The sequence below is a fragment of the Molothrus ater genome, chromosome Z, assembly GCF_012460135.2.
Source record: "Molothrus ater isolate BHLD 08-10-18 breed brown headed cowbird chromosome Z, BPBGC_Mater_1.1, whole genome shotgun sequence".
Lineage (NCBI taxonomy): Eukaryota > Metazoa > Chordata > Aves > Passeriformes > Icteridae > Molothrus > Molothrus ater.
The window spans coordinates 45,618,238-45,635,510 of record NC_050511.2 but is presented as its reverse complement, the minus strand read 5'-3'; the positions used below and the strand labels follow the sequence as shown (position 1 = coordinate 45,635,510).

The 17,273-nt window shown below is 36.7% G+C and overlaps 1 protein-coding gene across 7 annotated transcripts in view; it reads right to left on the bottom strand.

The window, feature by feature from the left end:
• PCGF3 (polycomb group ring finger 3) overlaps positions 1 to 17,273 on the bottom strand; it is a 55,422-nt gene that overhangs the window by 22,774 nt on the left and 15,375 nt on the right. For 2 of the 7 annotated variants that reach the window (XM_036402983.2, XM_054517864.1), the window contains 2 exons: positions 5,422 to 5,464; positions 867 to 929 (listed from right to left, as the gene is read on the bottom strand). The exons of 2 other annotated variants lie outside the window; for them this stretch is intronic. The gene's annotated coding sequence lies outside the window, so the exon portion shown is untranslated. The remainder of the gene's footprint in view (positions 1 to 866; positions 930 to 5,421; positions 5,465 to 17,273) is intronic. 3 more of the 7 variants (XM_054517863.1, XM_054517865.1, XM_036402982.2) reach the window with 2 other exon arrangements.

The following is a 17,273-nucleotide window of genomic DNA, read 5'->3' as shown; positions in this document are numbered from 1 at the left end:
TTGTTTTTTTTTCTAGAAAAAAAATTACAATTTTTCTTCCCAACAGTAGAGATAAATGCTGCCACTAGAAGAACCATAAATAAACAAACAAAAAAATTCAGATGGGGTATAATATTATGAGAACAATGACTGAACCATACAACAAAGGCAAAAATAATACAAAATAGTAATAAAGCCCATTGTGCCAGGGGAAAAAAGGAGGATATCAAGAATAATACACACTTTTCCAACCTAATAGGAAAAAAATCATACACATTTTGGCACTGGAAAAATGAGTATCTTCTAAAATATCAAGAGCAAGCCTATCAAATCAACCTTATGAAAATTTGGTTTTTTGAAGGAGCACAGAAAGTCACTCTCATTAGATGTCTGAAGGACTGAAAATAAGAACTATTGGAAGAAGCAACAGAAAGGTAAGAGGTCTTTCCAGGGCAGTAGACACTTCAAAAGGTGATAAAACCTACAGAAGGACATTTCTCCAGAGGGCCTGTCCCCTGCTGCCTTCTTGCAGCTACTAAAACAGGAGAAGGATCTCTTCTCTGCTCATGCAGAGTCCATGGTTGCTTCAGCACACCTTCAATCTCCAATAAACAACACAGCTTTTGAGGTAACTGGCTTTGTAAGCAAGCTATCAGTGTCAGACTTTATTTAAGCCTGTGTCTTCTACAATTGTGACCCACATCCTCTAGTCTTGGGAAAACAAAGAACTCAGAATGCCTCTCTTGCTTTTCAAAACAGTTAATCTGTTACAACAAGAGGACTTACTAAAAATCTGAAAATTAATAAAAATAAAATTTAAAAAAGGCCAGACCACTTCATATCTATTTAGAAAGGTAGAGAGAAGCTCGCAAAAATAGGCATATTACCAAGATGTCAGTTCAGTCAGATAACATAAATGCTCAGACTTTGCAGAAAACTTGAATTGCTTCCTAGAGAGAAATAGAAAAAAAAATTTAGCAGAACTAATGACACATATAAAGAAAAATAGAGACACTAATGTTACAACCTGGTATAAGAAATTAAATTCACTAATCATAGCAACTAATTAAAAACATAAAGTAATTCCAGATTATGTAAAGTAATTCCACATTATTCACCTGCCTGTTCTGTATCACTTGAGGGGAAGTAAATAACATAATTGCAGATTTCATCATTAACTACTTTTTTTTCTCTTTATTATTGCATTTGAATATGATACACAGTCACACTAGGAAATACAAAGCTAGGCTACTACTCACAATGCTTAAGAAGAAACACTCCATGTGGATAGGTGGCTAATACAGGATGTCTTTCATGTTCCTATCTGGAATACAGTATCAGTTCAGACAGGGTACTAGCACTACTTGAACCATACATCTGCTCTTGGGAAGGCATCCCAAGATGCCCATGTTTCTACAGCCTAGTGCCAAACAGAAATTAAGCACCACTTTTATCATATAAGACAGCCAAGTTGTTATCACCCCACCAAAATCCATGCCAGTAATCTCATACAAACTGGAACTAAACAGCAAGACTACACAACATCCTAAACATCAAGTCTGACTAAGAATCACACAAGCAATTTTTCTATTTTCCAGACAAATCCAGGTCTCCCTTAAACAACTTCCCTTTGAAAAGGGGATATTTTTTAAAACCTGAATTCCTGATGATCTCTTTCACAGAACTCATCTTCTCATCTCTCAAACAGTTATGTGCTGAAAAGAAAGCTAAAAATGAATTCACATACCTCCAAAACAAGTAATCTAACCTTAAAAACAAAAACAACACAAATCTCAATACATATTCCCAAGAAACCATGCAGCTTAAAAGCACAGACAGATACCTGGATAACACACTGATCCACTTGGTCTGACCTCAGTCTACTCTTCTTTGAGCAGCTGGATTATATAGAAATCCTAATTTGGAAGAGACCCATGGAATCAAGTCCAAATCCTGTCCTGCACAGGACATCCCTAACGTGTCTCATGTGCCTGAGCATATTGTCTGAACCCTTCTTGAACTCTGTCAGGCTTGGTGCAGTGACCACTTCCCTGGGGAGCCTGTTCCAGTGCTCAACCACCCTCTGAGGGAAGAACCTTTCCCCAATACCCAACTTAAGTCTTTGCTGACATAAGTCATGCCACTCCCTGACACCCTATTACAGGTAACCACCTTACATGAAGGACATGATCTTTTTCTAATCTGAATCATCATATGATCCAATGAATTTACTACCTCTGCCTATCCATGTATTAAGCAAGCTGAAGTTCTTACTATATTGACTGATCTCAAGCTGCTGATGACCATTAGAAAATCAGAGACGCTGACTCAATGAAGTTAGCATGAGCACAACATCTAAACCTGGCTGCTGCAAAAAGAAAACACACAGAATTGGGTTGACATTTAAGTCACGCACACCAGCTTGAACCAATAATAAAACATAAGCTTACTTTTCCGAAGTGCAACCTAGGCTGATACCTCCTTGCCTAAAAACATATATATATTTAAAAAAATCAGACCAAAAGCATTATCCCCCAATTGACACTTTTTTTTTTTTAACAGAGATTCACTAGACTGTGCAGGATTTAGTAGGCATAACAAAGCTTTAATACACACAATTTACATTTGCCTTCTTTTGTAATGTGACCCACCATGCACTGTAGAAGAGACATGCTCAAGAGCTTCTTGAGCATGGATCACAGGATCACACTCAAGTTCATAAGCAAAAGTTTCACAGAAAGCTACCATCCAATATAAAAACAGGTAAATTCAGAGGACAGACCAAATTCTGAACATTTACAGTATCATTTTCCAAACCTAATAGCTCATTTGAACACTGTGAAGCTCAGGCCCCCACTGAACCCCCACAGCAGTTAGCAGACAAGAGAAAATACCATACCTTAATTTAGTTTTAAGAAAGTCAAAGCCAAGAAAGCCAAATTTCTGTAAAACATAAATTCTTTAGTTCTTCTTAATTAAATTGTTAGTTCTTCTGAGATTTACCTCCTCAAATAGTAACCTTGGACAGCACGCAATCTCAAACTTTAAGAACTGTAGATAACCTTGAAACTTTCAATGCACTGACTGAACTGTGACACTTGATTAAATAAATTTAAAGTCTTGCTCTGTACTTAGTCAACAAACACTGGAGCAAAAACACAGTTCTTCTCTGTGGAGGCACCAGTTGTCAGTTTTTCTGGGTCTAGACTGAAGGCACTTGAGACAGTAATTTGTGTTAGGACTCAAGTTTTTATTATTTCTTATCAGTAAAACAGTCTCATTATTATGAGTTCAGCAGCTTTTCATTAGAAGGCACAAAATGGCTAACCATCTCTTGTTACAAGGTATTTTAAGATTAAACTATCCATTTAAGAACTGACACCCAGATTATTTTCCCTTTTAACCCAATAACTGATCCCAAAGGGCCCACAATACAGACTTTTCTGCCCAATTACAAAATGCTACTCAAACCCATGAAGAAGAAGGAAGAAGCAGCATGAAGAAATCCAGGACGACACCCTCTGCCCTCCATGTTGCTTCCATCCACAACATACTAAAAATACTAAAACCAAAATTTCTCACCTCGTGATACACCTACACTACTTTCTATAATCTATTTCACACTTTTGTGGATTCTAGTCTATCCTGAAGTCTAGGAAACTTTCTCAATGAATGAGGGTCAAATTCAGTGGTCCCCTGGGGGTCAGGGCACCCCAGAGCAGAGAGAGAAATATTCATGGCGCCCTGGGTTTCCACACGTCTCCCTCAAAACCATGTTGCTGGAATAGTAAGAAGTCACTCCTCAGTTCTTTAATCACAAAATTCTACTCAACTCACTAACTAACCAACCAATCAAAAACAAAACCAACCCACGAAAAAAACCCAAAACAAAAACAAAAAACAAAGCAAAGCAAAGCAAAAACAAACCCCCCTCCACAAACTAAAAAATCCCCAGAAAACAAAAACCCATCTAAAAAAAAGACACACAAAACACCAACCTGAGCCTCAACTGTTTAACTTTTTTTACAGGAAATGTAAAATTCATAAAAAGTGTCCCTTCAACATGTTACACAGATTCATAGGATAATGTTATGGAAATAATGAAGTAACCTCTTCAAGCTTCTCTAATCCAACCTTGCAATCAAAGCAGGCCCACGTAAATAGAGTTACAGTGGGCTATTCTAGCTTCACTCAGAAAATGTTTAACAATTAAGATTCCACAGCCTCTCTGGGCAGCCTTTTCCAGTGCCTGACCACCCTCACTGGCAAAAAATGTTCCTACTGTCTCATAGGAATCTCCCACATTGTAACTTGGGTACAATGCCTCTCATCCTACAAGTGTGCACCTCCAAGAGCAGTGGAGGCACACCTCATCTTGATTTCTGTCCACAGGTTGTGTAGAAAATAGCAATAATATCTTCCCTAATTCACAGCATCACTTTCTTTAGGAGTTTTGTAAACACTGCATAAAAAAGAGCAACACCAAGATCTTTTTCAATAGCTGAAGAGCCACTCTTCACCCAAGTTGTTAGTACTTCATCCTGGTTATTATTTTGGAGGCAGAACAAATCAGCATTGCACTGCTTTAGAGAAATAGGAAGCCCTCCAAGGTGCTTAAAAAGAATTGAGAGATCCTGTTTAAAAAAGCTAAAAGAAGAAAACACACCAATCCTTCTCTTACAAAGAAAAAGCCTACTTTTCTAACATACGCCACCACATCTGCTTGAAATGGATGGAAGACCTGGTAGAAGAATTCCATTTTGAAGAGACAGTTTTCTTAACAGCTGCCAAGCAACGAATTATTCAAAAACAACATACCAACAATGGAGAGAGAAGAGAAACTTTCTTTCAGTACTGGAACATGAAACCCCAAAAACCACAGAAAATGTTCCAAACATTCAGCTAACATGAAAAAAAGATCATTTGCAAAAAAGATTAGTATTTCTTCATCTTGGATCTAACTGACATTATTTTAAACCACACTGCTGGCACAGTGTCAACCTCTCACTGTCTGGATGTCTTACAAAACACCAAAAAGGGAGTGAGGGCATTTACAAAATCTGGACTATATTTCCAATTAAAAAACAAGCAAACAAACGAACCCATACACACACAAAGTCATGAATGGCTGAAAGTGGACATGAACATTTCAGAAAGTAGACTTGTTTTGTTTGTGCATCACCCTCTTCGTCCACTAAGGCAGTGTTCTCCTAAGATGATCAAGCAAAAAGTTAAGCAACATATTACAGACCTCTCCACTAAAATTGATATGACAAGCCTGCATATCTCAGCACAAGCTTTCACATTGCAGAGAGATGTCAGCACTGAAACTATTATTCATGCAAGATTACAGAGAGGATCAGCAGAGGGACTCCTCAGAAGTACAGCCTTATCATTTATATAGAAACCAGTCCAGAATATTTTGGCCTACATGAGGCATACCTCTTAAAACAGCATTTCTTTTCAGAGTCTGCCATCCAGAGACCTGAAAAGACAGAAAAATAGTCTGAAAGTTAAAATCCAAAATTCCTCAAAATACAGCTGGCACAAAGAAATACTCAGCTCACTAAATTCAGCTAAGTATTTAGTTCTCTTAAATTTATTAATTTAAGAGAACAGTGGGGCAGAAGCACTTGTAAGCAAGAAAATGGGGAAAAAATTGATCCTCAGGAAAAATAAAGAAAAATGAGATTTAACACAGTCTCCTTCTAGACCAAGAAAATCGCTCAAAAAAGAAGTTCTAAGAAGTCTTGTTAGCATGTGATGGAAAAATAAAAAGAAATTCATTATCTTCATAAGTGACAGGGAAAATAACCAAATAAATAAGCAGATTTCTTTAACAATGACATATGGACTAGAAAGTCTGGAAGAAAAGAAAACATTTTGAATTGAAGATGGACATTTAGACGAGCAGCCTTCTCAGTTTTCAAGCTATGTTTTCAAGTAATCTGCTCTTTGTATCTTAATCTTCCAAAATTCTTTCAAGGAAATAACTAGTATTTCCAGAATCTCTAGCTATTTGTCAGAATAAAATTATATTTTTAAAAATAATAAAAAATAAGATCTTTATTCTTTGGCTAAAAGTGAAACAATCTCACATGAATAGCTAAGTTTGACAGAAGAAGCAATTTTTCTTATTCATTCTCACAGAGAAGATTCAGCTGTTACAGTGACGGGTAAAGAGTACTACTAGTTCCATCTTCCTGCTCCAAAAAATCAAAGGCATAGCCTGTAGTTACTGATTTTGCTGTTATATTCCTAAGGGAATTATGGAAACAATGACAAAACAAGCTGTTAATGATAGCACTTGACAAAAACTTCAGAACAATGCCAATAAAAATCTTTTTGCAGTTCCACTGCGGACATCTTTGACTGAATTCAAAATAAAAAATTACTATTAACGGAAAGCAATGCAGAGTTGCAGGAGATGCTCTTTTGTTGGAATCCACAAAAAAGATCCCCATTGAGGACACAAAGCCTCTCATACAGTAGAATAAACTCCATAAGATTTTGTTATTTAAAAGACCTATTTTTCCAGCAAAATGTGGAGAGCAGTCACTCTGCTTCTAAAGAAACCAGCTCAGAAGCTTATCACAACTCCAAAAGCACATCACAACATGAACTTGAGTAACCAGTCTTCCAAAAGGCCTTGTCATACATCTTCCCTTGCTACTGCTGGAAGGGGACAAGGTTACACTTTGCTTCATGTTGAAAAAGGAAGTGGCAATCAATTTGTGAGGAAAAAAACCAACCAAATTGGTCCTAAATCATCACTATATTCTTCCAGTTCTAGTTACAGGGTGATAGTGATGCACTATGAAAGCTAACAACAGGGAAATTCAGTTCATTTTTAGATTTAGATGGTTGCTGGAGACTGGGCAAGTGGATCATTGTACTGATCTTGTAGTAAGTTAGAAGTGAGCACTAATATTTTCTTTAATGATTTTTTAAGTGCTGGGATTGCTATTAACAACTTGTCAGATTATCAAACTAACTGTAGTTTGTACCACCTAGCTTTGTGGTACAACAAGACGGGAAGTTATTCTTACCAGGTACAAATTCAGAAATGAAGAGAATGGCAGATTTACAAACTATTACAACTTTGCTCTATTTTAACAGAACAAGCATACGTATTTTTCTTTCGCTGAAACATAGCACAATAATGTTAATTCATTAAAAACCAGAAAGATAATACTCACAGTGGGGGAACCCTGAGGAAAACAACTACATGTAGTAAATAATAACAGTTTAGCTGAATAATTTTGCTGAAAGGTACTAAAGTCATACAGCACCGAAAGCTGAATAACAACTGTACTGGAAGCAAGAGGTGTACCTCAACTCACAAGGACAGTGTATTTAAGGTGAAAGTCACAGCTCTAAGAACAAAGCACTACAACAATAGATCTTTGTTCAGATTCAAAACTAAGTGTGGAAAAGAAGATGTTATGATTGTGTGGCTTACATCGGGCATAATCATCTCACTTTTGTGAGATCACAAAAGTCACGCATCTCACTCACTAGTTAAACCTAGATTTTCAATGAGCTGAATTAACCTTGCTATTGCAATCAGTTTCATTATTCTCAAAGTTGACCAAAAAATATTGATAAATTAACATCTTAACTATTAATTTAAATATTAACATTAAATTATCTAATTCCACAAACTATACTAGCTGAACAGGCCTGGAAACACCTTATTCCATAAAGACAGAATTAAAAAATGGCTCCTGATATTGTGAACACAACCATGTAATAAGAGAACTAATGTAGTTAGTTATTAGAACTAAGTCTAATTCACACTGCCATCACAATGCAAGTAAAGTGTTGTATGGTCATGAGGTCAGAGATTATGAAGAGATACAAGCACAGAATATGTCTTTTTCAACTATAAATAAAATAGTCTGTTTTTCCAATCAGTTGCAATAGAAAGATAGAAGTTGTTAATGACTGAACAAACAGACCTCTGTTCCATAAGGAAATTTATTTTAAAATAACTTATTCAAATAATATGGTGACCTGCAACAAATGAAGAGTAACAGCTAAATAAAATTAATTAAAAAGCCTCACCAGCTTAAAATAAAGTACCTTTCTCTTTTACAAGTTTTTCCACTCTAGGGCAAGATACTTATCAGTCAGACATTTACTTCAAGAGAACTGGAGAAGCAGTCATAGTCCTACTTCCATTGCTAGAAACATCAATACAGCCAGTACAGTATTCTGAAGAAGGATGAGGATATTATCCCAGGTAAGCAACTTAAGGTGCAGGACACAATTTCAACAGACGGACAAAGAAAACAGTACTGTGGTTGCTTTTGTTTCAGATACCAAGGTTTTTTATTTCAACTGTTGTCAGTTGTATGTTGTTGAACTTTTACTTTGAAACAATATATAAGCGACATATAAAAGAACACAGTGACTTCAAACATTAGCAGTGAGAAGTTTGTGCTGGGTTTCGCAAAATGGCGTAACAGAAAATATTTTGTCTTTTAAAATTAGTTTTAAAATATTGTAAGGTCCAATAAAACTCTTTTATGTTGTGTTTGCAAAGCAATGTTTCATAAAAGATACTACTAGAAACAAACCTTTCTGTTGAGCATAAAGTAATAGATTAAATATTTAAATTTGCTCTAGCAAGCTTAGTTATGAGTACATGTGCAGATTTTTATGACTTAATTCAAGAGAATAATTACATGCTAAGTCAGAAAATATATCCACGTACTCTTTTAATATCATGCCAGCAATTTTTCACATCTCAGTGGAATTCCTCACAAGGGGTTTTTCTCATTCCTGGGAATGTCCTAACACCACCAGATGGCACCAGTACCCTACCTTCAATAAAGCAGTAGCTGTATCTTAATAACTGAGCACAGAAAAAAATCAGGATTGCTCTGAAACAGAAAAAAAACACATTCACCATCGTTTTCACAATGGAGACTTCCAGATCCTGCTGTGTCCCTGGAAGCCATCCAGACTCAGTTGGTCACCCCAACAGTCAGTTCCTCCCATCTCCCCCTTAGGAGATGCACCTGCCTGTCCATGCTGGTAAGCTTGGCTGGTTTGTCAGTAGCACTCACTCACTTTACTATAGTTGCTGGCACTATAAACTACAGATTCAGCCAAGCACATCACTAAACCATGTCCCTTAATGCCACATCTACACATCTTTTAAACACCTTTAGGGTTCCAACACTGCCCTGGACAGCCTGGTTTGACCACTATTTCAGCACAGAAATATTTCCGAATATCCAGTCTAACCCTCACCTGGCATAGTTTGAGGTCACTTCCTCATCTTATATCACTTGCTTCCTGGGAGAAGAGACTGATCCCTACTTGGGTTCAGCCTCCTCTCAGGTGGAGACTTAGAAGGTCTACCCAAGCCTCCTTTTCTCCAGACTAAACAACCTCAACTCCCTCAGTGGCTCTTCACAGGACTTGCACTCCAGACCCTTTCACCAACTCCTTTTCCCTTCTCCATACTTGCTCCAGCACTTCAATGTCCTTCCTGTCATGAGGGACCCAGAACTGAACAAGAACTCGAGGTGTGGCCTCACCAATGATGAGTACAGGGGAACAATTACTGCCCTGGTCCTACTGACCACACTATTGCTGATACAGGCCAGGATGCCATTGGCCTTCTTAGCCACCTGGACACACTCCTGGCTCATGTTCAGTTGCTGTTGACCAGCATCCCCAGCTCCTTTTCTGCTGGAAAGTTTTTCAACCACTTTGCCCCCAACCTGTAGCACTGCATAGGGTTGTTTTGATCCAAGGGCAGGACATGGCACTGGGCTTTGTTCAGTTTCATATCACTGGCTCAGCCTACCAATCCATCCTGTCCAGATAACCCTGTAGAGCCTTCCTGCCCTCCAGATCAACACTCCCACCCAATTTGGTGTTATCTGCAGGCTGACTGAAGCAGCACTTAATCCCCTGACACAGGTTGTTGATAAAATCATTAAATAGAACCAGCCTCAGTACTGAGCCTTTGGGAACACCACCTGTGACCAATGACTAGATGGATTTCATTCCATTTCCCACCAGTCTCTAGGCCTGGCCATCCAGAGATCTTTTTACCCAGCAAAGAGCGCACTTGTCTGAGCCCTAAGCAGCCAGTTTCTACAGAATACTGTGGGAAATGATGCCAAAGGCTCCACTAAGGTTCATATAAACAAGATAAGCCCTTCCCTCATACACTAAGTGGGTCACCTTGTCACTGAAGGAGATCAGGTCAGTCAATCAAGATTAAAAACTAGGTCAGTACAAAGCCTATATAAAAGTTATGAGAATGCATTTACCTTTCGTGAAGTGATTAGGAAGAAAACCACCATGCCTTCCTACTCCAGGCTAACATCCACATCTATTTTGTTTTTACATATTCCAATACTTCAGAAGGACAAGGTGGATGGGGATGCTGGGACATTTCACTGTTCCTTAATAAACTAGGAACTTTCTTTAGCAGGGATAACTTTATAAGATGCAAAAAAGTCATGGAATTCTTCCCAGTAACTTGTATTATTGCATGCTTGTGTCAGAGATAACTGCTTCCAAGAACAATGCTTACCAAACACATTCATAAACCCTGAGAACACAACTAAGCAAAAGAGAAGGTGATAGAAGAAAAACTGGAGCAGTACTTAAAGCTCAAAGCTCTAGACTATCACATTTTTCTCCCTGCAATACTCCCTAAGTCTAAGTTTATTTATTTCAAGTCCAGTTTAGAGGAAATCAAAAAAGGAGAAAAAAACCCAGAAAACCAACCAAGGACAAAATCCCCACCTTATTTTGCACACAGCAAGTAAAAACATCCTTGATACAGACATACTAAAATTCCTAATTTATACAAGAGCATTACTATTGCCAAAGAATACTGGAGAAAACTTTTTACAAACCAAAGCCTATGATCCTAGTTTTAAAGTGACTGTGTGAGTTGGTAACTGAAAAAGCTGTTTAGATTTTCGCTTGGTTTTTTTTTCATCTCTAGTATTGCTTTTGGAACTCAACAAATTAATGAAATGGTTTTTTCTCCCTCCCTACAACCAGCTGGCAACTCAAATAAACTCTTTCTAAACATTTCTGTGGCAAAATTTCCAATACATAGGAAGTATTACTTGATCTTCAATACTACCCAAGAGGCTGCTTCATTGATGAGCTTTATGCTAGACAGATTTTTACTCTAGAAGTTCTTACTATTCACCAGGCAATTCCCACTTCACATTCATGATCAAAATACAAAGAGCTGACAAGTCAACCAAATACAAATAATGGGATTTTAGCCAATATATTTGTAATTAAGTTTGCCCCGTTATTTTAGAGAACTTGGATCATGATTAATGGTAACATCAGCTATCAGATAATACAAGAAGTCATCAAAAAGAAAGAAGTGGTGTGATAACACCACAAAAACAAAGAAGTGGCGTGATTACAACATTTCCATGAAAACATCCTTGAAAGTGACCATGTAGTACTCACTTCTTTCACCTATTATACTCAAGAGAACCTGGCTCTTTTTTCGAGAAGACTTGACTAACTGGTTAAAGAGGAACTACTCAAAATACATTCATAATTTTATTAATAATTGCATTAAGGTGGCTTAAGAAAAGTTCACCCCAAAGCAAAACGCACTCACTTTTACACACAGTTCATTAATTTCAATGTACATTAAAAGACAGTACTGATGATAAATTATATGTAAAGTCTGACACAAGTGTTTGAGATAAAGTAGAAGCAACAATCAGGACACAGAAGTTTTAAGTCTACCCATCTACTCTTTATTCACATCACATATTTTCTTTTATGGTACAATGAGAGGCTGATCTATCTGGTACTTCCCCACCAAACACGTGTCCAGAGTAAATGAAACAGGCCCTGCAGTCAATTGTCAGAACAGCAAAGATATTCAAAATTTCTGTCTTACATGTCATTAGTGAAAGGCATAATGAAGAAAAGAAGGATTTTATTTAAGACAGGAGAAACAGCAATGAAGTTGAAGTCTAAGTGACTGAGTGACTCAAAACTAGGTCCCACACCCCTTCACACAAATTTTGGTAACATCTTCTGCCATTTCAATCTGAAGAATGAAATGACGAACATAAAACACCACCCCCTCCCAGCTGTCACAGGAATTAACTTCCTTAGAAAATTTGTAAGATATAAATACTATTAAAATGTTAAACATATTAAAAATAATTTCCCACACACAAAGCGATCACCACAAACAACAAGAGCCATTCAATCTCAGTTTGCCAAATATCTCAAAAATCTCATTTACTAGACATGTGTTTAATACCAAGGTTGAATACAATGACATTTTAATATACGGTTTTATTTCAGTATTTTCTCTTATACTTTGCTTAGATTTGGAGTTTTTATTAAAATAATTTACTGCATTAGAATCCTGAACCATGAAGCAAAGGAAGGAAGCTGTTAAATTTAGCTAAAAATGGTTGCAAAACTGATCCATCAATGTGTTTGCAGCCAAAGAGATAAACAAATACCAATATCAACAATGTAAGACTTGTTTAAAATTTCAACTGACAACAGATGCTTATAAAGCACTAAAGTAAGGAAGATACGTTGAAAATCAAGTAACCATTATTCCTCTAATAAAATCAACCAAAGACAACAAATACCTATTTGTCAGAAAAATGGCAACACTAGAGTGTTATTATACATGGTGTTTACTTTAAAACACATCCACACCTTCACCTACCAATAACATAAGACTTCAAAGAAGAAAGACATAATCCCTGCACTATGATTCATATTTTATTTTCAATAAATATTGAGTTTCATTAGATTCATTGTAGATTTGAATTAATAGATGCCAAGACTTAACAGTATAAAAACTGTGCATGGACAGATGGACAGGACCTTCCGTCCAAACATGTGAGAGGCTTCAAACATTGACAATATTTACTGCAGCCATAATCAGATAGAGGCTAATCCAGAATGTATCATGGGCCAACTTAAATAGTTACAGTCTGCCTTAAATGCAATGTTGTAAGCCACTAAGTAAAGCATCTTTTGAAATAATGTTCAATTCTAGATGAACACAAGGAATAATGACATGAAACTGGACCAAGTATCAGAACACTGTGTGAGTAAAACAATCCCTCTGTCTTTCCTATATTCACCTATCACATCCTGATCTGAGAGCGCTATATGACTATTACTTACAAGATAAGTAGAAAACTGAAAGAGTTTTTTAAATTAAATATACACTGGAAAGAAACCACATGCGCAAACTATCTAAGAGCTATATTTAGGTGGGCTTTAGAAAAATGTTCCCAAATATCTGTAATACTTCTATACTTCAGATAATGTAGAAATGTAATAAAGCACCTTGTTTGTTTACTTAAAGACCGGGGGAGAGTGAAGTTAACTAAATGATCCAGACAAGTGTTTCAGGCTTTATAGTTTCTCTAAGATGGTGCCTTTGATACAGCAAGGTCAAAGCAAATACAGGAAAATAACAATAAAAGTGTTTTTTTCTTCTCAGTATGCTAGCTGCAGAAAAACAAATGCAAACGATGTCATACTCTCAACTCTGACTTGCAGCACAACCATTATTTAACCCCTCCCATAAAGACCACCTGTAACTTCTCCAAATCTTTATTATAGAAGCCCACTACAGAGTTTTGCTGCAGGAGTACATAATGAGGAAAGAAAATGGAACTGCATTTAGAATGTACAAATGGGAATTCAAAAGAGCAGAGAAACAAGCACCCTGCCTCCCTACAGGAAGCTGGAGACAGATTTTGGCATTAGCTGCCTTCAGCTCTAAAGGCAAAAGCAAACACAGTGCAAAGCAATTAAAGATTAAGGTTTTCCTGATGTCAAGCAATGATGATTAAAAATTGTCTTATATTAATATGCATAAAGCACCAATACTAAATCAGAGCTGGCATTTTGAAAGGTTCTGTTTAGGAAGAAGAGCAGTGAGAATGAAAAATAAGGGAGAATGGCAGATTTTTGAAGTAAGGAACGTGTACACTAAATGCAACATCCTGGCCTACTTACTTGATTGCTTCCCACCTACCATCACTACTGTCAGCCCCAGTGCATTATTCCCCATATCCTTCCTCCTCCACTTTTTCCACTGCCTCAACATTTCTTAGAGTCAGACAAGGGATAAATACGTATTGCCATCCACCCAAGACACTGGAAGCATTATTATGGAAGAGATCACATTCCCATCCCATCACAGTCCATCAATAGGAAGCTTTGCAAGTGGCAACAGATGGCAGGCATTTCTTATCAGAAATAAAACATGATAATGAACATGAAGTAATACATTATAAGAGAATTTTGTATATGTACTTTCAGTTTTCTTTCAGTATCAGTATTAACTTAAAAAGTTACAGTAAATGCAGTTGCAGTGCTTTTACTTGAGCTTGTAAGTCACAATACAGATTTCACTGTAAAATGATATCTTATCTTAAAATCAATATTCAAAATTTATTGAAACTAATCCAAAGACTGCTGCTGTTACAAAAGAAAAAGGATTTAAAAAAAAGGGGGCGTGGGGCTGAGTACTGGAGAAAACATTCATCCTAGAGAAGGAAACATCAATTATAAAGACCATGTAATTCCTATAGCTAGCCAAAAATGTAGAAAACACAAGATAAATCCAATTCTCAGAGTACTTTCAGATTGGCTAATATTTTTTTCCTATTATTTTACTGAAGTGTATTAGGATACTAGGGTTTGGAGTATTGTTTGTTTATATAGTGGTTCACTATTTTGTCTCCAAGTAGTCATCTCAAAAACAGCATGCTACAGTCAGTATTCCTAAATTGTATTGGTCTTACGTATTAATATCATAAAGCTAGACTGTAAACCTCAATAAAGGGGATAAAAAGGTGATTATACTCTTCAAGGTTTTCTTGAATGACATTTAAAATGGCAGTAAATATACCAGAAAAATACAGGGATATTTACTATTGTGAATTCCTATAATTTAAACATGCTTTTTCCACATCAACCTTTCCTTCATCAGGCAGGATGAAGGCAACTGGCTAGCCAGGCAAATTTCAGAAGCAAGATACTGAACTGCATTAGTAAGAGACCCTAATTACTGGGATCAGATTTACAAGCTTTTGACCTAGTACTGAATTTCTGTATTTTGGGAGGAAAAGTGTCTGGGCAGAAGATCTGCAATGAGCAGCGGTGTATCTGGAGACTCAAACTGACAGCCTATGAGGTGGCTCTACTGCATCAGCACAAAAATTTTTAAGTTTTGTTGTACCTGCAGTGCCAGCTGCTAAGGGAAATGTGATTCTTTCATTTTCAGCTCCAGCCTTCTGAATCATTCACTCCTTTTAACCCCTGAGACAAGTAATGCAGTTGGCAGAGCAGGAGTCAGCAGCACAAAACCAGAGAGAAAGAAAGGCAAGACAAAAAGGTTTTGAAAACAACAAAACACCTTTAAAACTTGGTGTCTTGTACTTGTTTTGGCTGCACTTGTACTCAGTATCACAGAAATCAGGGATGCATACTTAACTATAATGCCAGACTATAAAGAGTCATAGGATAAAGAATTATTCTTCACAACTTTTGTGCTCATCTCTTAATAGGGAGGGCATGGTTTTTAAAACTCATTTGACTGTCACATGCAAACACTTACAGTTTGTGTTTCAGCCCAGTCACTACCTTGCCCCCAACAGAAACCATTTTGACAGAGTTGCTTTCACTAACAGCAAGTAACGTATCTAATGCAAGTAATGTATTTAATGTATCTATATGAAACCATGTTTTGGTAATGTAAGCCATTTCCATTTCATTCTGTTAAGATTTAGGCAGCTGCAACATAAACAGAGAACTACAACAGGAAAATGAGGAAAACACTGCCTCAAAGCAAATGTTTTATTTGGTAAGAGAAAACCTAAAGAATCTTAAGCATTTGTAATATAATCCAACTAGAAATAGTGATTTAATGGTCTCAAAGTTCTAAAATACCACAGTTATTCTTTGCTTTTATTTTGGTGGATTTTTTAAAAATCAAATGGACTTACTACTGTATTTGTGGTTGATTGTACAATACCTGTATGTACACAAAGTCCTATACAGACTAGTAAGGTATACATTTTAATAAAATTTCATTAATGAAACCTTTACTTAGAAAAGCTTTTATAAATTACATTGTCCATAAAATACCTTGCAAGAATTTTGTGGCACTTTAGATTAGAAAACATGTTTTCTTAACTGACATCTAGCTCGTCTTGATTAGCAGACTTTGGAATTTCACTACTGTACAGTTCAAAGCACCTCCTAATAGAGTCACATTAAGACAGTATCTACCAGACAGGTAGCGCTGTTTCAAAGCTTAGAGATGCTTTGGGAATGACTCAAATCTGTGGATGGTCTTCTGCAGGACTGCTAAATTCACTTATTAACAGGAAGGTTAATGGAGAACTTGAGAATGCTCAAGCAAAGAGGATACACTGCATGGTGAAAACTGAAAATTTTTTGGCAGCAAAACACCACTGCCTTGGCTCCTCAGTCTGTGAAGCCACTTCCTTCAAAACTCTTAATTTAGGTGCTTTCCAGACCCTTCTTCCAATCAAAACATGCTTAATTGTTTAGACCATGAGATGCTCACGACAAGGTCTTGACACAGTCCTAAGAACAAAGTAACAAATACAAGGACACAGAAAAATATTTGTGCAACAACAAATAAAATTCTCTGCAAGATAGCTTGAATAAAAACATCTGTCTGGCAAGATTTTATCAAACTAAACATTTTCCAACTTCTGACAAAGAAACACTGATTTAATTACATTCAAATTACATTCTGCTATTTCCTTTTTAGTGCTGAGGTCATTTCCAATCAACATCCATTTACAAGCATGGATAAAACTGGGAAGCGGTCTTAGAGTGCCAAAGTTCCCAAAGTCTTAAAATATTATAAAAGCAAAATTGAACTTATTTTCTGTAATGAACACCATTACGACCTTCTCTAAATAAAATCTGCCTCATTATCAGAAATCAAAATCATTGCTAGAGGTCTCCTGGCTTTTGAAGAAAAGACTACTCTTGAGCGCTGTCCCAGATCAAGTCTTGACAAAATGTTATGGAAACATTTGGCATACACTGGAAGAACATATTCCAGCATACTACATGCTGAGATTTTAGAGATGTAAACTACAAGTCATTACAAAAGCACTTTGTTTCACACAGACCAAGAGATCCTTGACTTCCAGTAATTAAAACTGAGATCAAAACCAGCCCTGAATATCATGAAGAAAAAATCTTCAGTGAGATTTCACTACCTGATTTCACATCACTTTTTGAAT